Below are 21747 nucleotides of genomic sequence, written 5' to 3'. Positions count from 1 at the left end.
TGTTGAAACACAAAACAAAACACTTCTTGTTTCAGCCACATTTGCACTTAGCACACTTTACCAATAGGAAGGTTTTGTAAAATGCCTGACTTACCAAATGTTGGATCCTCTGTTTCTGAAACTATGCATAAGATAGTAAGTTAATACAACATTGTGTCATTAGAAGGGACACATATTTCTAACTTCTAGTAAAACCAAAAAAAAATTCCAAGCCTTTTGTCTCCTATTCATGAGATTGGAAGTAATGCTTGGCAACTTTGTTACGAAATGATGTCACAGGTATGCACTCGTGGGCCAGGGGCCTCATTCATTCTTGCAACAAACTTACTGACTGGCTCTTAGGTGCTAGACACTCTGATAGGCCTGGGGATATAAAGAAGATTAAGACGTGGGGCCAGGGACTGGGGATGAAGTGGTCGAGCCGGCTTACGTAGACCCCAGTCTGGCCCCAGCCTGCGGTTATGAAGCATGGCCACGCCTGCTCATTTCCCCTTGTCTGCTGGCATTGGAACTTGGGTTGATAAGAGTAGTTTGGATAGAGATGACTGTTCTGGAGCAGATATTTGTTTAAGGAGTAGGAGGTGCGAGCTCTAAAGCAATGACAAAAACATACTCCAGTAAATACATAAGCTACCAAGAGTCATTTATTATCACCCTCAAGTGCCAAATACTGAAAATAATTGCATAGACTGGAATTTTATAGAACCAGTGGAGCAACTCATGTGTCCATAACAGCATCACCAATGACATGAGTGACGGGTTGCACTCCCGTGTCAGGCTACAGGGTCACCAGGACACAAGAATTTCCAGGTCTACTTTAATCTTATGGGAACACATCGTGTATGGGGTCTGTCATTGACTCAAATGCTTTTCCTGAGTGTGGGATGGAAGCCATTCTCTGGCCCTGGAGAGAAGTTAGCCATCCTCCGATCTAGGGAGAGATGGGCTAGGTCCAGACTTGGGTACAAATGGGAGAAAAGATGAGGGGACAGTTGGATGGAATTTGAGAAGTGGAGTAGGACAGGAATGGGGGTTGAGAAAGGGAACAGGACAGAAGATAACACCCATCTGGTTAGAGCCCAGGGCAAGGCCCCCTATGATTCCAGACCACCTCCTTTGCTTTGAGTCTTGAGCACATGGCATACCCAGCATGTCCTGGGTCCAACAAGGAAACAGCTAATATAATTTTCAAAATCACCCCTATGTTCATGTGCATTTTCCCGGAGAGTCTGGAGCAGTGTGTCCCTACCCCCCTTTTCTGAGTTCATAGTTACCTGGAATATGTCAGCTGCTTTAGTTAATGCTGCCACGGGAACTAAAGGAAGGCATCCACTCCAAGAGAATAGAGCAACATTGAACTTGGGAAGTTAAAAACCTGGCAAATGTTTTTTAATAATCGTTATTATGACTACACTAAGCCAAATAAACCACCATCAGATTCTTTAATCTTCAATAAATAAAAGTTTAGTAAAGCAACAGCTAGATTTGAGAGGAGATCTTTACTGCCTCTTAATTAGAGGACTCACAAGAGGTCAGAGGCACCCACCTGTGAAGCTGGAGGCTGGAGCTGGACCCAGACCCAGGGACTCTTCACAAGGACAGAGTCCGAGCTCATCAAGAACCCTTGAGAAGGATGGCAGCCTCGACCCCTGCTCCTGGCATCCTGGCTCTTCTCATGGTCAGGCTTGGAGACAACACACGACACATACTTCACATTCTTTGAGGTGAGTTGTTGGCCTCAAAGAATCACCTGAGCAATCAACGGGGGGCGAAGAATCCTAGCACTCAGGAGGCAGAGGTAGCAGGAGCGCTGTGAGTTAAAGCCAATTTAGGATTACGGAGTGCGTTCCAGGTCAGCCTGGGCTACAGAAAGACCCTACCTGGAAAATGAAAAGTTGTGAGGGGTTATGTGACCAAGGAAACATGAGGCAGAGTGGATTCTTGGTTTGTCTATCTGGGGCGGGAAGGCAGCAAAGAATCTCTGTTGGCAGGTAGGGAAGGGGCACCAGGTGGCAGGAAATACTGGCAAAAATGGTGCTGAGCGCACAGCTCCAGAATCCCCCTGGGCTGATACATTTGTATGGGTGGGGCTGAAGGGAAGAAGAAAACAGAACACAATGCACGGGGCAAGGAGTGTTTGTGACAGAAGAAAGAGCCCGGAGTATTTGCGATGGGTCTGGAGGAGCCTCAAGTGTTCATAACAGGCTCTGATTGCAGGCCAAGTCTTCCCGAGGCCCAGGGTGCGGCCTGGCCCCAGGTGCTCTCCAGCAAGTGGCAGTCTGCAGGGCCGCTTTAGCAAGCTGGATTTTGTCTTTCATTACCTCCCTCCCTCTTCTTGACCTCTTTGTAATTAGGACATGCTTAACTATACCTGATTGCCAGTGTGATGACAAGAGATTTGGGAGAAATGAGCTGGTTAGCATGCCCTGCCCAAAATATATGTGGTATTTTGGCTGGGGTTTCATTTGCCTGGGACTGCTGCAAAAGACGTTTAGAATACATGTTCTGGGTCTGACTCTGGGAATATGGAAGCTAAACTAGACAAATGTAGGTGTGTGTGCATGAGCGCGTGTGCACACGTGTGCTGTCTGTCCATAAGTGAACCCAGCTGGTTTCTAAAAGAGGGAAGGACCATTCCCAGCAGGAATTGACTCTGATTTTTTTCCAAGATCTTCTATAAAAAGTAATGTGCATTTTTAAATTATTACCTGCATATATTCACTGGACATAGGAATGGGTTTCAGAAGACACATTCTTTCAAGCATCACGCACATTGGCCATATTCACCCCAACATGCTCCTCTTTCTCCCCTCTCCCTACTATTAGTCCTCCACCTTTTGCAGTCTCGCTTCTGCTTGCCATTTATCTATACCTATCACTATAATTTTGTGTGCAAATATAAATTCTAGAATCCACAAGTGAGGAAAAGCGTGCAGTATCTGTCTTCCTGAGTCTGTGTTATTTTATTTACTATGATCGGCATAAGGTGTAGTCATTTTCTAGCAAACAAAATAATTTCATTCTTTATGACTGAATAAAACTTCTTTGTTTTACAGAATATCTTTAGTTTCTTTACCCATTCATTTGTCAACGGACACCTAGGTAGATCCTGTAACTTGGCTGTTGTGAAGAGGGAACAGTAAACATGGAAGCTCGGGCACTTTCGTTTGTGGAAGTTCTCTGCTCTAGGGGTCTTCTCAGGCCCAAGACGATGAGAAATTCCATGGGAGACCTTTTGGGGGGTTGATGGGATTCTGCAAATACCCCAAGGTATGGTGCAATCTTTCTCCTCAACAGCCCATAACCTGCTGTTACTGCTCTCCTGAAGTACCAAGTCTGGATTCCTTCCTGTGCCCTCTGGCATTACATAAATCTCACCTATCTGGCATGCTTTGAGTTTTGTGTGGTCCCTGTGAGCATGCATGTAAATAATTTGCATTTCTCTTGTTAGTAAATCAGTATATTTCAACAGACTTGATTACCAAATGCTTAGAAAGCGGAAATGATGTTTTGATCATTATAAAGTTTATATCTTGGAGTAGTTACACACTGTATGTATGCATCAAAACTCATAGGAAAATACCCTTTAAATGGGCTGGGGTTGGGCTGGAGAAATGGCTTAGCGGTTAAGCACTCGCCTATGAAGCCTATGGACCCCGGTTCGAGGCTCGGTTCCCCAGGTCCCACGTTAGCCAGATGCACAAGGGGGCGCACGCATCTGGAGTTTGTTTGCAGTGGCTGGAAGCCCTGGCGCGCCCATTCTCTCTCTCTCCCTCTATCTGTCTTTCTCTCTGTGTCTGTTGCTCTCAAATAAATAAATAAAAAATGAACAAAAAATATTAAAAAAAAAACTATTAAAAAAAATGGGCTCGGGTTATTTTGCTTTAAAAAAAATCTATTTTATTTATTTATTTGGAGAGAGAGAATGGGCATTCCAGGGCCTCCAGCCACTACAAATGAACTCCAGATGCACGTGCCACTTTGTGAATCTGGGTTTACATGTGTTCTGGGGAATTGAACCTGGGTCATTAAGCTTTGCAGCTAAGCACCTTAACTGCTGAGCCATCTCTTCAGCTCTGAGCTGAGTTGTTGATATGCCTCAATAAACCTGTTTTTGTCATAAAATGCATATTCATTGTAAGACATGAAAAGGAAATGAAGTAAAAATAGAAAAAGAATGACTAAAGAGGAAAGAACATTGGGCTCACCATAGCTTTGACATATCTCCTTTAATTATTGGTATAAAGAACTGAGATTACATTGTCCATGTGTTGTGATTTGAATATAAAATTCTTCCATTGGCTCATGTGTTTGAACAATTGGACCCAAGCTGGTGGCGCTCTTTGGGAAGGTTATGGAAAATTCAAAAGATACAGCCTGATTGGAGGAAGTGGGTCCCAAGGGGTGGATCTTGAGATTTTATAGCTTGACCCTACTTCCTGTTGGCCCTCTGCTTCCCTGACTGGATGTAATGTGACCAGCCAGCTTCTTGCTCCTGCCTCCACACATGCCTCCATGATGGACTGCACCCCCTGGAACTATAAGACAAAATGGACCCTTCATTGGACCTGGTCATTGCAGTGAGAAAGCAACTGATAGGGGTTTTTGTTGTTGTTTTTCTAGGTAGGGTCTCACGATAGCCCAGGCAACCTGGAACTCTGTAGTCCCAGGCTGGATTTGGACTCATGGTGATCCTCCTACCTCTGCCTCCTGAGTATTGAGATTAAAGGCATGCACCACCATGCCCAGCTATGCCATGTTTTATAATCATTCGCTAAAACAAACTTTAATGCCTTTGAGATATCATATTTATGTAGCAAAAGTTACTTAACCAGTCCCCACTGAGGGGGACTTCATAGTTTCTTCTCTTCAAACTCATAAACAAGCCTTTGCGTCAGTACCTATGATAATACACTATTGTGCGCAGACCTATGTGATTTCTTAACTATGTGAGATGAAAAACGTGTGAACAGTTTCAGGACTCCTGACACATAGCGAGTGACATATGTTTTTTGGTTATCATTGCAGGTGATGGATGGTCATGCTTGAGAGGTCGCTGTGAGCAATTCCCATCCTAAGTGCCCAGCCCGGGGAGACAGTCGTTCGCCATGAGAGGGAGTTGAAGAGCAGAGCTCATGCAGAGAGAGAAATGCCCCACGTGTCCGCGACAGAAACAATGCAAAACTGATCTTCTCTCCAGCCTTATGACTCCTTAGCAAGGGATGGACTCCTGGAATAAAAGACAAACAGGAATAAAACAAAGTGGCTTTCTAGCACGTCCACTTTTTGTGTACACAGAAGATACCCCCAAAACGAGTAAGTCGCAGCTTAGAAGTCAGACTTACAGCCATCCTCTGAGGAACAAAGCTAGAAGGGTGTCGGGGGTGCAGTTTTGGGGCAGTGACCTGGAAAATTTTTTTCACATGGTTTATTATACAGTTTAAAATCAATGAACAATGTCTTCTCATTTATAAGACCATGTTTATCTATCCTTTTCTTATCTGGTACAGAGAGGGAGACACTTGTATACATGGAAATTTCCTTTGTAGATATAAATTTCCATTACAAAAATATATTCTTTGGGACTGGGGAAATGGCTCGGTGGTTAAATGCACTGGCTTGTGGAGTCCTGGCCCCTAGATTCAATTCCCTAGTACCCATATAAAGCCAGACACACAAAATTGCACATGAATTTGGAATTTGTTTGTAGTGGCAAGATGACTTGGCATGCCCACATTCTCTCTCAGATAAATAAATAAAGTTAGTAATTTAATTAATTTTTTATTTTTTTATTGTTTGGTTTTCTGAGGCAAGGTCTCACTGTAGCTCAGTCTGACCTGGAATTCTCTCTGTAGTCTCAGGGTGGCCTCGAAATCATGGTGATCCTCCTACTTCTGCCTCCTGAGTACTGGAATTAAAGGCATGTGCCACCACACCTGGCTAACTTTTTTTATTATTATTATTTTAAAAAGATATCCTTTGCATTGTTTTCAGGGCTGCTTGTCTGTCTGAGGTTTCTCAAAATATTCCTCATGCCAAAGAGACATATCTTATGTGCAGTGAGGAGGGGTGCCATCATATTTGTGGGTGGGAGGTTAGGTTTCCTGTAGCTCCTTGCTAACCTGGCTGTACACGGCATGTATATTTGTACAGGAATGTTTCTCTCTCCATGCTTGGGTTACTTCCCTATACCACTAGTACAATATACCCCTGCTGAGGTGGGACAGGCGATTCAGAGTTTTCTGGACCCTTGACACTGTTGGGACAATGCAGTACCAGGACACAGACTCCTCCTCCTGGCTGTGAACCTTGGGCCGTGCCACTTGGGGCCCTGGCCAGCAGAGTGAGTAACTTGGGAGAGTCAGCGCCTGAGTCCCGCCCGCCCCTCAGGGAGGGGCTGCTTCAGAGCAGAGCTGGTATCTCCTGGGGTTCCCCTAACAAATCCCTACAAACTTGGAACCCTTAAAATGACAAAACTCTGTTCTCCTGTAGGTCTTGAGGCTGCAAGTCTGAAACCAGGTGTAAGGGATTTTCTACATTAAGCTAATTGAGGCGGGAGGATCCATCCTACTGGTGGCCCTAGTCCCATGGGCTGGGGTTCTGAACTGAGTAGAAAAGAAAGTAAAGAGAGTAGCATTCATCTCTCTCTGCTTCCTGACTACAAGTGCAGTGTGAGCAGCTGCTTGGTGCCTTACCCCCCATCGTGAAACTGTAAAGCTTTTTAAAGGGACACATCACATGATGTTGGGGGAAGCCTGGTAGTAGAATCAGGAAGTAGGCTGGTCACATGGCTTCTACAGTCAGGAAACAGAAAAGAAACAGGAAGTGGGGCCAGGTTATAAAACTTCAAAGCTTACCCCCAGTGACCCACTTCCTCCACTTAGGCTCTACCTTCTAAAGGTTCCACAACATTCCCAAATAGTACCACTGTCTGGGAACCCACTTTTCAGACACATGAGTATATGGGGAATGTTTTACATTAAAGCCACAAGAGCACCCCAAGGGGATGTCTTTGGCTTTGTCTTGGTTTTTTTTTAAGTATTTTTCATTTTGCTTTTCAGTTTTATAATTTATATTTATTTATTTGACAGGACAGAGAGAGAGAAAGATAAAGGGCATGCCAGGGCCTCCAGCCACTGCAAATGAACTCCAGATGCATGTGCCCCTTGTGCATCTGGCTAACATGGGTCCTGAGGAATTGAACCTGGGTCCTTTGGCTTTGCAGGCGAATTCCTTAACCACTAAGCCATCCCTCCAGCCCTGGCTTGGGGTTTTCAAAGCAGGGATGGAATAAACCCTAGGCAACAGTCCTGCCCTGTTTGATTCAGGCATCTTCCATAAACTTAGATGTTCTGAATACCAGGTCACCAGCTGATCATGATTTGGGAATTGAATCATCCTGGAGACAGTGTATTGTTACGGGTGGGCTTATGGGTGTTATAGCCACCTTCCTCTTGCTGGTGTTTGGCAACTGTCCTGTTGCTGTTGTCCATCTGATGTTGGCCAGGAGGTGATGTCCACTTTCTGTTCATGCCATCTTTTTACCCTGCCATCTTGGAGCTTCCCCTCAAGTCTGTAAGCCAAAATAACAATTTTTCCCCAGAAGCTGCTCTTGGGTGTTTTCTGCCAGCAGCGTGAACCTGACTGCAACATGCCTCTCACTGCCCTTCCAGATGAGCCATCATACTCCATGGTCACCTTCAGCAAACACCAGCTCTCCTTTCCTGTACAGAGCCTCTTGTTCTAAGATCTTCACAGAAACTGGCCTCCCTTGGGAGTTCACAGACAGCCCTGCCAGGAATAATACCTCAACCTTGGTTTCTTTGCCTTTCAACCTCCTCTGAGATGCTGCATTGAGACAAGAGTCCCTGTCCCCAGCTTTCCTAGCAAATCCACCCCACTCAGCAGGGATCCAAGGACAGGAGGACCAAAGCATATTATAGTTTTCCTACAAGTAATAACAATAAGTGTAATTCTATCTCTGTACCTAATCGCTAATGTACATACTTTATGTACATAGAGCCACATGCTATGGTTTGGATGTAGTTTGCCCTCAAGAACTCATAGGTTGGAGGTTTGATTTGCAATGTAGTGATTCTGGAAGGTGGTAGAACACTGGAGAGGTTATGAAGAAGAGCTTATGGGCTGGAGAGTTGGCTTAGCCAGTAAGGCCCTGGCCTGCAAAGCCTAAGAACCTATGTCCAAATCTCCAGGTCCCATGTAGCCAGATGCAGTGTGATGCAAGCATGCAATGTCACATACGTGCCACAAGGGGGCACACACACCAGGTTCATTTGCTGCAGCAACTGAAGGCCCTGGTGCACCCATTCTCTCTTCCTCTCTACCTCTTTCTCTCTCTCAAAATAAATAATAATAATATCTGTTAAAAAAAAAAAGGAACAGCTTGTCACTGCAGTCATTGCCCTCAGAGTGATTAATGTACTTCTCACGGGACCCTAGTCAGTTTCCTTGTTTAAGAGAGCCAGCCTGTCTTCTCCTTGGTCTCTTTCTGTTTCACTCTGTGATCTCTCCTTCTTGGACTTGACCTGTTACAATGTGCCACAACCACGGAAGCCTTGCTACAGCTTGCAAACACCCATGCCATGCTTTTGATCTTCTAAGACCTCCAGCTTGGTACTTTACTTTATGCATTATCTTGCCTCAGGTATTTTGATACAGCAATTTTCAGTAGCATAATATCCTGAACTATCCTCCAAAAAACCTATAAGATACTTATGTTTACCCCATCATTTTACAAATGAAGAAACAGACACCAACATCAACTAAAGCAATAATTGACACAGACAGCAATTAACTAATAAAAAGATCACAGTAGAGCCGGGAGTGGTGGCTCATGCCTTTAATCCCAGCACTCGGGAAGCAGAGGTAGGAGGACTGCTGTGAGTTCAAGGCCACCCTAAGACTACATAGTGAATTCTGGGTCAGCCTGAGCTAGAGTGAGACACTACCTCAAAAAAAAAAGATCACAGTAAAATGATAGATTAAATTTTGTGGGTTTGTTTGACAAATTAAACCTCAATTAATACCATTCCTACAGAAACATGCTCTGTTAATTCCTAACAACTTGTTCTTAAGTGTGAAGGAAAGGGGACCCCAGGTTCTCTACCCTCACACTCAGTAGTAGTCGTTGGGACTCCATCAACTTTGGGGAGGAAGAGCCTTCCTTCTGTGCTCCGTGGCCCCACCCAGCCAGCATCTCTGCCCTCACATCTGTCCCGTGTTTTCTCCACCTCCACAATGGGGCACAATTCCATACGAAAGTTCTCAAATTTCTTTAATGGTAGCCACAGCTTTCGGAAAGTTTATCTTTCCTCATGGAAGAAACAACCATGAAGAATATCCTTGAAGTGTGCCAAAATGATGCAGTAAGAATTACTCAGTTTTTTTTTTCAATAATAAAGTCTGGAATTAGCAGCTCTCTCTAGGGAGCTGTTCATAATAAGAAGTGAATGTTCCAAGAGTAAAGTGGCAGGTTTCCAGGAGGGTGGGGGTGGACACAAACTGATTGAAAACGCCTTCGCAAGTGGGACCGTGGAGTCCTGAGCAGGAATGCCGCAGACAGTGAGGTCATCTTACATGAATGAGCAAGGCTCACATCATGCTGCAGGTCAGGTTACAACAAAATCATCTTCCTGTATTAGAAAGTGTGAGACTTATAGCTTGGTGAGGTGAATGCAGCACTCAGGAGGTCGGTGCAGGAAGACTGAAAGTTCAAGGCCAGCTGCACATACATAGCAAGACTCTGTCTTAAAGCAAAGTGTGATCCATTATCTTCAAAGGAATGGCTAGAATATCCATCACTCTATGCACCTGAGAGCTCTGTTTTTAATTATTTATTCTGAGAGAGCAAGAGGCAGACAGAGAGAGAGAGAATGGGTGTGCCAGGCCTCCAGCTGCCGTGAACGAACTCTGCATGTGTATGCTCCCTGGTGCATATGTGCAACATTGCACACTTGCATCACTGTGTGTCTGGCTATGTGGGACTTGGAGATTCAAACATGAGTTCTTAGGTTTCACAGGCAAGTGCCTTAAACACTAAGCCATCTCTCCAGCCCTGTTTTTTTATTCTTTTTTTTTAACGATCAGGAGGATATTAAGCCAGAAGAGTTTGCCAGTGATCTCAGGAAGTACTGGGCCACAACGAACACATTTTGATAGTGTTTACAGAATGCACTGTTTTCATACTGTAGCTTCAATGTGAAAGCATGGCTCCACGATGAAAGTCTTCGGTTGTGATGCATGCCATTGCCAGTTTTGTGCAACTCCCCCTCCTAGTCCTGCCCTGCCCAGTCCTCCAGACTCTGCCACCCTACATATGCTCCTCCATTTGCCTGTCAAGTACCCCTTTCCTGTCCCCCCTGTTTTTCCTCTACCTCCCCAAGCCTCTTTCTAGCTTTCTTACCAATATCGCTTATGCTTACTACAACTCAGAGACAAATCAAGCCATTCCACACGAGGATCCTCCATGGGAGGGAGAACATGTAGCCTTTGTCTCTCTGAGCCTGGGTGAGCTTCATGTGGTTTACTCCATGACCATCCATTCTCCTGCAGATTTTGTTATTTTGTTTTTCTGTAATGCTGAGTAGAATTCCATTGTATAAACATGCCACATCTTCATTATCCATTCATCAGCAAATGGGCATCGGGACTGATACCAGTTCCTAGAGCTTGTGAATGGAGCACTGACAATCCAGGGAGGCCAAGGTCCCATCAGAAGGCCAAGAAAAGAAAGCCAACTGCCCAGTACATGGTGAGCCACCTCTACTGCACCTGCCAGGGCTCAGAAAACGGGACAGAGGAGGCGGTGGACTCAACGTGCGTGCTGCTGCCGCTGCTAGCCGGAGAACGTCCTCCAGGGAGAGGGATGGTGGTAGACACTGAAGAGACTCAGAGCTCATCAAAGCAGAGCATCAGAGGCTGCTGGAAGCTCAGCATGAAAGGAGACTTATCGCATGCTCTGCAAGGGTCAGGGACATTGAAGAAGAGGAGGTGGAATGAATGTTCAAGTCCCGTGGTGGGAAGCTATACTCTGAGGCATTATCTCCCTCCCCCCACATGACTGGTGCATCCATGACCCCAGTATGAACACCGATAACCCCCTGAGGAGGGTCCTCGGTGGAATGGGGGTGGGGAAGAGGGCACATAAGAATATAACCTGACAGGAATGTGACCAATATGCAATATGTTCATACTATAAAGTTCTCAGTTAAAAAAGAAAAAAAGAAAAAGAAAAAGAAAGCTCCAGAGGAAGAGTGTTTTAGTAGAATGGTGAAAAGGCAGCTGAGTCTGCTGTAAGACTGGGGAGCGTTGAGGGACCCCGTCAGCTGTGGCGGGAAGAGCAGCTGCAGAGGTGGGGAGTGCAAGTCTGGTCCACATGGTGTGGGCCAGGCCGGCCAGTGTTCACTTGGGAATGTGTTTGGGTGCATGTGGGTGCACAGAGGTGCTTGCCCATGGTGATGCTCTGTGGTGCTTGTTTGGGGCACATCCCTGGATCCTGAGGGTGTATGTGCAGCCAGCTGGGTCTGCACGCGATTTCTCCAAGTCTGAGCTCCTGGACACTCCAGAGGTGCCCAGAGGATATGGCAAGGAAGAATGTGTGTTGCTGAATGTGCCTCTCCAGGTAGCTGCACAGAGGAACAGAGTCGGCCCTCTGTCTGCGGACAAGCTCCACATCTGTGAATTTAGCCAGATGGAAATGTAGGGGAGCCTGTGTCCTGAGCAGCTTGTCATGATTCCTCCCAACAAGGCAGCCTCAACTTATCCACATGGCCTTCACATTGTACCTACATTGCAAGTGACCTAGAGATGATTTAACACCCATGAGGGGATTACATTGCCATTATCCCATTTTGGGTAAAGGAAACAAACTTCTGCAGATTGGGTATCTGTTGGGGGAACCCAGGACCACATGTTTTCAAGGATGCCATGAGATGATTGAATAGATCTTCTATCAATCAAGGAAAAGTACAGAATGATGCATGTGATATGGCACTTTTGTTTAAGACAGGAGGGAAATAGCCAGGCGTGGTGGCGCACGCCTTTAATCCCAGCACTGGGGAGGTAGAGGTAGGAGGATCACTGTGAGTTCGAGGCCACCCTGAGACTCCGTAGTGAATTCCAGGCCATCCTAGACTAGAGTGAAACCCAACCTTGAAAAACCAAAAAAGAAAGAAAAAGAAAAGAAAAAGAAAAAAGACAGGAGGAAAAGGGGCTGGGAGACAGCTCAGCAAAGAAACAGCTTGTCCTGCGAGTATGAAGAGCTGAGTTTGGGTTCCCAGGCCCCACGGAGGAGCCGGAAGTGGAGGCACACTCCTGCACATGAGAAGTTCCTGAAGTGTGCAGGCGGCTGCTCTGAGGCACCTCGCGTGTGAACAAGAGATCCTGCACCGGCTGAGAGCGAGGGAAAGGACCCAGAGCTGTTCTCTGACCGCCACATGTGCTGTGGACAGTGGCAACACACACCTCTGCATTCACACACATGAATACACACATCCAAAAAAAAAGAATAATAAAAGAAAGGAAGCAAATAAAAAACATGTATTTGAGCTGGGCGTGGTGACACATGCCTTTAATCCCAGCACTTGGAGGCAGAGGTAGGAGGATCACCATGAGTTCAAGGCCACCTTAAGACTACATAGTGAATTCCAGGTCAGCCTGGACTAGAGTGAGACCCTGCCTTGAAAAACAAAAAAAACAACACAAACAAAAACAACAAAACAACATGTATTTGTAGTAGGATGGAAAGAGATGTAAAAGGCTAATAAAAATTATGATCATGTGGCTGCATTATGATTTTAAAAATGAAATTCTAACATGAATAAGGTTTACTCCACCCAATGTCCACAGTGCGTGGCGCAGAGATCTGATGACAGCTGACACATTTGACAGGTGGTGAAGCTGGGCCACGGCGTCCTAGGACTGAACTGAATCACACTGTGGGTGCAGGATTTGAACCCTGAGCCGCTTCTTGTCACGCCTCTGCCTGGGGAAGAGACGCTATTCACTGCAGGGCCTGACAGGCTAGAGTAATGGTAAATGAGTCCCTTGATCCTTTGGTATTGTTTGACAATGGCCAGAAAGTAGGCGTGTCAGCACAGGGAAAAATACAGCCCTTTCTGTTGCATAGATCCTGTCACAGGGTTTTGTGGTGGCTTCCACCATGGCCTGGCGCCTGGCCTCTGTGGAGGGGTCACCTGTCCTGGCTGTCAGCCACAGGCAGCCCTGTCAGCCCACAGGATGCAGAACTTCCTCTCCTGGCTCAAGAATTCCAGTGACTCAGCACAAGCCGCGTGGGAGAGAGACACCAGGCATGGTGGAGGGGGGGGGACCCCTTGTCCCCACCCCCAAAAAGCACTTGGGAAAGCTGACTCTCTACTTCAAATCAGTGGGTTCTGCAGCCCTTGGGGTTTCAAAATAACAGGAAACTCTTGCCATTTAGTGTCCCAGCAGTCATCTTGAATCTTTTCAAGTGTGACTTCAAACCCTGAGACTTGTCACAACAGAGTCAGGAGGCCCAGCAGGTTCTGTAACCCCAGGGCAAGGCCATCCTGCTGGTCTTCTCCAGCTTACGGTGATGGCAAGGAAGCGCCAAGGCAGCCTTTCTCTCAGCTGGGATGAAACTCTCCTCCCGAGGCAGCCTTGAACCTGAGAAATCCTGTACTGCTTTAGGAAAAAACATTGCTACCCACTGGTGCCAAGAATCTGTTTTCCTCCCAGGGTTCACCGGCTGGTCATCTAAGGCCTTGCTCGACACCGTCTTTCAGCGGCTAATTGCTACCCCACAGGAGCCGCTGCCCTTAAAACCAGAAAATTATTTTGTTCTTAATGAAAGGAAAGCATCATTTTCAAATTCTGAAAGAATGACAGATCTCTAAATGATACGGATTAGCAAGGTAGCTTTTTAAAAAAATATATTTTATTTATTTATTTAAGAAAGAGATAGAGAGAGAAAGAGAGAATGGGCATACCAGGGCCTCCAGCCACTGCAAACAAACTTCAGATGCATGTGCCACTTTGTGCATCTGTCTTTATATGGATCCTGAGGAATCAAACCTGGGTCGTTTGGCTTTGCTGGCAAGTGTCTTAAACACTGAGCCATTTCTCTGGTCCCAGCAAGGCAGCTATTATCTGGTGGGTGGTGAGCTAGGGAATGGCCTCTGGAAACATGGGTGCCACCTTGCCTGCTCTGATAGGACTAGAACTCACGTCTCATTCAGTCCCATCCAATATGACTGCAAGCAGTTACAAAAATGTCAAAAATACACTTTGAAGAAAGAACAGCATCTTCAGCAAGTTGTGCTGAGAGAACGGGATTTCTACATGCAGAAGAATGAGACTAGGTCCTTGTCACCGACCCTGCACAAAACCAACTCCAGATGGGTCAAGGATGCCGAACCATAAGGGTTAGGAGCCCCAGGAGGGAGAACATATTGATATCTAGACCTAGGATGGACTTTCTGACCTGTACTCTGGTTGTTCAGGAAATGAGACCAACAGTCAACCCATGAGACCTCATGATACTGCGAGGTGCCTGTAGAGTAAAGGAAACAAGCACGTGAAGGGACAGCCTGCAGACTGGAAGAAAAAGATTAACATCTAGATTCTATAAATAACTTGGAAAACTAGATATCAAGAAAGCAATCAAGGGCTGGAGAGATGGCTTAGCGGTTAAGCGCTTGCCTGTGAAGCCTAAGGACCCCGGTTCAAGGCTCGGCTCCCCAGGTCCCACGTTAGCCAGATGCACAAGGGGGCGCACGCGTCTGGAGTTCATTTGCAGAGGCTGGAAGCCCTGGCGCGCCCATTCTCTCTCTCTCCCTCTATCTGTCTTTCTCTCTGTGTCTGTCGCTCTCAAATAAATAAATAAAATTTTTAAAAAATATATTTAAAGAAAGCAATCAAAATTAGGCTATGGAACTAAGTAGAGAGTTCTTAAAAGAAATTCAAATGATTGACAAACATTTTTTTAAATGTATTCAACAATCCTTATACATAAAGAAAATATAAATTAAAACTAACTCCATCTCCCTGCAGTCAGAGTGGCCATCACCAGGAGGACAAGTGACAGTGGGTGAGGATTGGGGAAATGAAAGCCATTGTGTACCATGAGTAGGAATGTAACTGGTACAGCCGCTGTGGACATCAGTGCGGGAACTCCTCAAAACACTAAAAAGAGAACTACCACATCACCAACCATACAACTCCTGGGCATGTGCCCGAAGCCCTGCCAGTCCTCCTGTGGAAGCACTTACACTCTCATGCCCATTGTTCACCAAGAGCGGGAGAGTAGCTGCGGAAGAGCCCCTGTGAGCATCGGTGGGAGGTCCTCAGCAGGCTGAGAGCAGGGCTCGGAAGATGGTTTAGTGGTTCAGGCGCTTGCCTACAAAACCAAAGGACCCAAGGTCAGTTCCCCAGGACCCACGGAAGCCAGATGCACACGGTGGCACATGCGTCTGGAATTTGTTTGCAGTGGTTGAACGCCCTGGCATGCTTTCTGTCTCTCTCTCTCTCTTTTTCAAATAAAGAAATAAAAACAACATATTTTTTAAAAAATTTTTAAATACTAAAGATGGAACTACCATATACCCCAATACACAACTCCTGGGCACACACCCACCTGTAACTCCTACTGTGAGGTACTTGCGTGTTCATGTCCTTGATGCTCTGTTCACAGTGGGATCAGCCTAGCTGTCCTCCAACTGACGGCTGGACAGCGAAACTGTGGAACACAAGCACAATGGAATTTGATCCAGCTGCAATTAAAAATGAACGTGGGAACTTTTCAGAAAAATAAGTGTAACTGGAACAAATACTAAGTAACCCAGGCCCAAAAAGACAGACTCCACGTGTTTTCTCTCATATGCAGATCCTAGCTACAAATGTTCAGATGTGTGTTTAACTTGGCGTGTCTGTAGAGATCAGAAAGCTAGAAAGGGTCAGAGAAGAGGAAGAAGAAGCCTGGGGTAGGAGGAGGGGAAATCATAGAAAAGAAGTAACATGAACCTGTGGGGGAGGGGACTGGGGCGGGGGAGGGCCAAGCAGGATAAGAATTGGTTATCCAAAACGTAAGAGATTTGAAAGCAATACGGAAAGTTAGTACTTTTTGAAATATAATTTTATTTATTTATTTATTTATTTACTTACTTGAGAGAGGAGAAAGACAGAGTGAATATGGGTGCACCAGGGCCTTCTGCCACTGCAAATGAACTCCTGATGCATGTGCCACTTTGTGTATCTGGCTTTACATGGGTACTGGGGAATCAAACCTGGGCTATCAGCCTTCACAACAAGCACCTTTAATCACTGAACCATCTTCCCAGCCTGGAAACTTACTACTGCTTAAGCTAATTTTAAAAATATGATTAGAAGCCAGGCGTGGTGGCACACATCTTTAATCCCAGCACTTGGGAGGCTTAGAAGTAGGAGGATCATCATGAGTTCAAGTTCACCCTGACACTACATAATGAACTCTAGGTCAGCCTGAGCTAGATTGAGACCCTACCTCAAAACATGAACAAATGCTCAAGCGCGTGCACACACACACACATACACGATTAGAAATAAGAGAATGAACAAAAGTGCCCTGCCTGGACGATTGCTGCTGCTCCCAGAGGTCTCCAAAATAACAGAAGATGCTGCCATTGCTCTTGGTAATGTTAAGACCCCATTGCTCAAGACACCACACACTGTGGCTGTGGGACATAAACGACACTCACTGTTACTGAGCTGGGGCTTCCTCCTCACTGGCTAGCTGTCACAGTGCTGAAAGGTGCTATTAGGCTGGAAGGGAAAAAGTCATCAACCCCTCCCGCCAGCTGTGGACTCTGCATGGATCATGCGATGCTGATGCCATTGGGTAATGTCACCTTAAAACAGAGGGTGAATGGGGTCTCTCCAGCTTTCAGCTGTGCATAGCATGTATTGCCAGAGTCCCCTTGGGCCTGGCCCTCCATTCTGACTTCAGCCTTTGCTGGTGGACCTTGGGCAAGCCATATACCCCTTAAAACTTGTATATCATCTAGAAAATAGGTAAAAAAAAAAAAATACCATCAACAAGGTGAGGAATGGTAGTGCACACCAGCAGATGAGGCAGAAAGATTCCAAGTTCAAAGTCAGCTTACATAGGAAGACCCCGTCTCATCAAACAAAACTGCTGCCTCCTGGTCATGGGGCATCTTCAGCATAGGCCTCCTTCCTTCCAACCCCCCTTCCCTGGCCTACCTGACACCCACCTTCCCCGTCACCAAGAAACCAGCTAGCAAGCTGGGCAGGGGCATACACTTGTAACCCCAGCACTTGGGAAGTGGAGGCAGGAACAAGAGTCAAAGGCTACATATCAAATGTGAGACCCACCTGGGACTGTGAAGCCCTGCCTTAAATGCCAAAATAAATATGGGAGCAAGGAAGAGAAGGAGGGAGGGAAGAAGAGAGGAAAAGAGGAAGAAAGAAAAGAAAGGAGTTGAGAACTACCTCAGGCCAGCGGACCAAATCCCCATCTGCCCTTTGGTCCGGAGGAGCTTTACAGCCAGCAGGGGACTGTTTTCCAAAGCACATTCTGGAAAGCCCAGGGGCACCAGCCGCATATGAGTCACGGGTATTGGTCTTGAGCGCTTCCCCTGGAGTTTTAACTGAAGGGTTTTGTTCCTTCATTTCTCAAATCCTTGGAGACAGCAGCCACATACCAACACTTTACCCTTGCCTGGCCAGCGTGGCTAAAGCTTCCGGGACTAAGTTCTTCCTATTCAGAGCCAAATAGCTTCTGCCTTCCTGCCTTTCTCCAGGACCCGACTGCACATGCCAGAGGGTGACCTCAGCTCAGAGTCACCGGTTTCCTGTTCCTTCCTTCCTGAGAGAGCCATGAATCGTATCAGCAACGTCGCTGGATTGGGAGCTCATTTCCCTGTTCCACAAACGTCTGGAGGAGGTGGGAGCCAAGTGCAATGAAGACACGGGTCCAGGCTGCTGGCCCGTTGCGGAGGGGAGCGCACGTTCTTCAGTCCTGAAAGCAGCGTTCTGTCAACTGCGTTTCAGCATTTGGCCGAAACTCAGCTCCAGGGTCAGACACCGGTGACCTGCGAGACACTGGACGCTCTCTGCACCCCAGGCAGGGCCTCGTGGGTGCTGACTCTCAGCACACTCCTATGAACTAGGGGAAGGTTTCTTTAAACATAAACCGAGCTGCTTAAAGGCTTTTATGGGAGGGGGCGAGAAGATGCCTAACTGGTTAAAAGTGCATGTCTGCAAAGCTCGCCAACCCTGGTTTGGCCCAGGTTTGATTCCCCAGTACTTGCATAAAGCAGACACACAAAGTGCTGCATGCCTCTGGAACTGGTGTGCAGGGAGTAGAGGCCCTGGAGCCCCCATTTTCTTTGTCTCTGTCCTCACAAATAATTTTTTTTAATTGTTGATTTACTTGAAAGAGAGAGAAAGGAAGAGGCAGATAGAGAGAGAGAATAGCTAAACCACGGCCTCTAGCCAATGCAAACGAACTCCAGATGCATTTGCCCCTTGTGCATCTGGCTTACATGGGCCCTGAGGAATAGAACCAGGGTCCTTAGGCTTCGCAGGCAAACACCTTAACCACTAAGCCATTTCCCCAACCTCAATAACTTTTTTAAGGCTTTTATGAAGCATGTGTAGGGATTCTTTCTGTCCCTCATCCCATCCCTGCCCTCAGGCCACAGCACTGTCAGGAAACTCCAACCAAGAACTTGCACACATGAATTTGAAAGTGTAATACCAGTGGCACATAGTTATGAGGCAGGTAGAGGGCAGATCAGAGGCAGGAGCTATTCCCATGCTCAGCCGCCTCAGACTCAGGAATTCCTATCTGCCTGAACATAAATTACTAAACTTATTGAGCACTGACTATGGGACAGGGTCAGGTCCAAGGTATTTTTTTTAGCTGATAACTTCCATAATTATAGACAATGAACCATGATAATTCCCTTCCTTTCCCCACTTTCCCTTTCACAAATCCACAGCCATCATAACCCCTCCCCCTCAATTAGTCTCTCTTGTACTTACTTACACCTTCATCATAATCCTATAAGGTAGATACAATGGTTGGTGCCATTTTATAGCTGGGAAAATGGAGATAGAAGGTTACTACCTATCTAGCCTTAGGTCAGACAAAGAGTGGCCCTAGGAACCCCTGAAATACATGTGTGGTGATGTGATTCAGGTGTCCCCCCTAAACTTAAGTGTTCTAAGTGCTAGGTTCCCAGCTGGTGGAGATTTGGGAATTAATGCCTCCTAGAGGCAGAGTATTGTTGGGGGTGGGCTTATGGGTGTTATAGCCAGTGTCCCCCATGCCAATATTTGGCACACTCTGCTGTTGCTGTTGCTCATCTTATGTTGCCCAGGAGGTGATGTCCACCCTCTGCTTATGCCATCATTTCCCCTGCCATTATGGAACTTCACCCTGAGTTTGTAAGCCAAAACAAACCTATTTTGCCCCACAAGCTTCTCTTGGTCAGGTGTTTTCTGCCAGCAGTGTGAACTTGACTGCAACAGTAAAGTTGGTACCAGAAGTGGGGTCACTACTGCTAGACACCTATGTGGCTTTTGGAGCTTATTTTCAAGAGGAATGTGGAAGGATTTGAAATACTGGCCTAAAAGACACCCTGCAGTGCTGTAAGTATAGCTTGGTGGACTATCTGGTCAGAGTTGAAAGACCTGAATGCAGTAAGATAAGGACTGTGAAGCTTGGCTTATGAGGGTGAGAAAGAGCTTTGCCTGGACTGGACTAGAAACAGTTCATGTGAGAGGCTTTCTGTTATGCCCATGTCTTGAGAAGTTGCACAGGGTTGCACTGTGTAGAAATAGGATGGTGTGGGCAGAGGGATATGACACAGAAATGAAATCTTTAGACCAAAACTTTTGCCCATTCAGCTGCAATTATATGAGAGATTACAACCTTTGAGATTGGGCCAGCTGACCTGCACTGGGACAACAGGAAGAATGTAGACTCTTTTGAAGGGGCCTGAGTGTCCAAGGAGTGGTCTGTTCTTCAAAGTCTGCTTTATTCCCCTCTAGATTAACAAATTGGCACCCTACCTGGTATTATGGAGAATAAGAAATGCAGGAAAGAGTCGGTCACTGAATTTGCAACATGGTCTTGTGTTTTGGAAATGTCCCTGAGCCGTGGGTAGCAAATTTACTGGATGCCTGCATGGAGACCCTGTGGAGCCATGAGGATAAACCATGGACTGCAGTGCAGACCCAGTGGAGATGCCAAGACCACGAGAAAGCTGCTAGGGAGAGCTGCCAGCCCTGGATGAAGTTTTCCAGGACTGTGAGTAGCCTAGATAGAGGGGTGGAATTGGAACTCCAAAGACTAGTTGCTGGTTAGAATTGTCGAACTTGGAGACTTGTCACTGACTAGAGTTGTTGGAGTTGGAGCTACAGAGTTTGATGTTTGCCCTGGTTGTTTATGGTTGAATATTTCTTTACTATGCCCAATGCCATCTTTTGCAGTGTGTGTTTATTCTGAGCCATTATGATTTTTTTTGGGGGGGGATATTTTGATATTATGGCTTAGTTAAAAGATCTCAGACTATGGGAATGTCTGAACATCATTAGTATTGATAAAAAACTATGGAAACTTTTAAAGTTGGACTGACTGCATTACATTTTACATCATGGATGGTTATCAGTTTATGGGGGCCAGAAGTGGAATGTGGTGGTTTGATCCAGGTGTCTCCCATAAACTTAGGTGTTCTGAATGCTAGGTTGCCAGATGATGGAGATCTGAGAATTAATGCCTCCTGGAGGGAGTGTATTGCTGGTGGCGGGCTGATGGCTTATGTTGGCCAGGAGGTGATGTCCAACCTCTGCTCATGCCATCGTTGTCCCCCTTCCCCCACGGGTGGCTCTTGGTCAGGTGACTTCTGCCAGCAATGCAAACCTGACTGCAACAATGTGGTTCCCTTTTAGTAGCGAACGTGCTTCCCTGTATCTTGCTCTTCTTCGTAGGACTGACCCCTGGGTGGGTAGTGAAGGTCCTGAACACCCATGGGGGACAGTGACTGGTGATAGAAGAGCATGTCCTCACTGTGACATACCTCAGAGAACCAATTAAAGGAGGAAAGATTTGTTTTGATAGAGAGTTTTGGAGACTCGGCCCCACATACATGGGCAGGACATTGTTAGAATTTGGGTGTGAATAGAGCGACATGATAAATACAATAGAAGGAGAGAAAGCCAGCTCAGACTACTCTTTGTTAGAGGGACAGCAGCTTTCTGGAGGTGAAGTTGCCACTGTTGGATTTGAATGTGGGAGAGAGATATGGGGGGGGGGATCTTTGAGGGAGAAGAATGGCCTAGGGAAGGTAAGGCCTTTTCTTTTGTTTACTAATCACCTCTCCAGGTGACCTGCTAGCTCTTGAGGCCAGATCTTTGAGCTATGAGCTTGCTTTTTAAAAGAAGTTCCTCATCGTGCTACCTGGAAAGTTTTGTGGTCCACTGAGTCCAATGGTGCAAGGCCAGTGGTTCATTAACCTTCAGACATCAGGGTAGCAGGAACATGGGTAGAGAGGAGCTTCTTGGCCTCATGGTAGAGGAGAAAGTATCAGGGACCAGGCATAACCTTCAAAGGCATGCCAGCCCAGACCCACTTCCTCCAGCTAGGCCCTCCTCTTAAAGTTTCTGCCACCTTCCCAAGAGCACCACCAGCTGGGGAGCAAGTGGTCAAAACATGAGCCTGTGGCAGCAGGAGTGGCGGGAGGC

The 21747-nt window shown here is 46.4% G+C and overlaps 1 long non-coding RNA gene across 1 annotated transcript; it reads right to left on the bottom strand.

The window, feature by feature from the left end:
- Positions 1-4274: 4274 nt before the first annotated feature.
- On the bottom strand, positions 4275-17842 carry LOC123455598. The gene is made up of 4 exons (XR_006634004.1): positions 17488-17842; positions 15635-15736; positions 15270-15397; positions 4275-5230 (listed from the first exon to the last, which is right to left on the bottom strand). It is a non-coding gene; the product is annotated as an uncharacterized LOC123455598 (long non-coding RNA).
- Positions 17843-21747: the final 3905 nt, after the last annotated feature.

Source organism: Jaculus jaculus, chromosome 17, assembly GCF_020740685.1.
Source record: "Jaculus jaculus isolate mJacJac1 chromosome 17, mJacJac1.mat.Y.cur, whole genome shotgun sequence".
NCBI classification, from domain to species: Eukaryota; Metazoa; Chordata; class Mammalia; order Rodentia; family Dipodidae; genus Jaculus; species Jaculus jaculus.
Note: the sequence above shows the minus strand (reverse complement) of the source record. Positions and strands in the feature narration are given on the sequence as shown.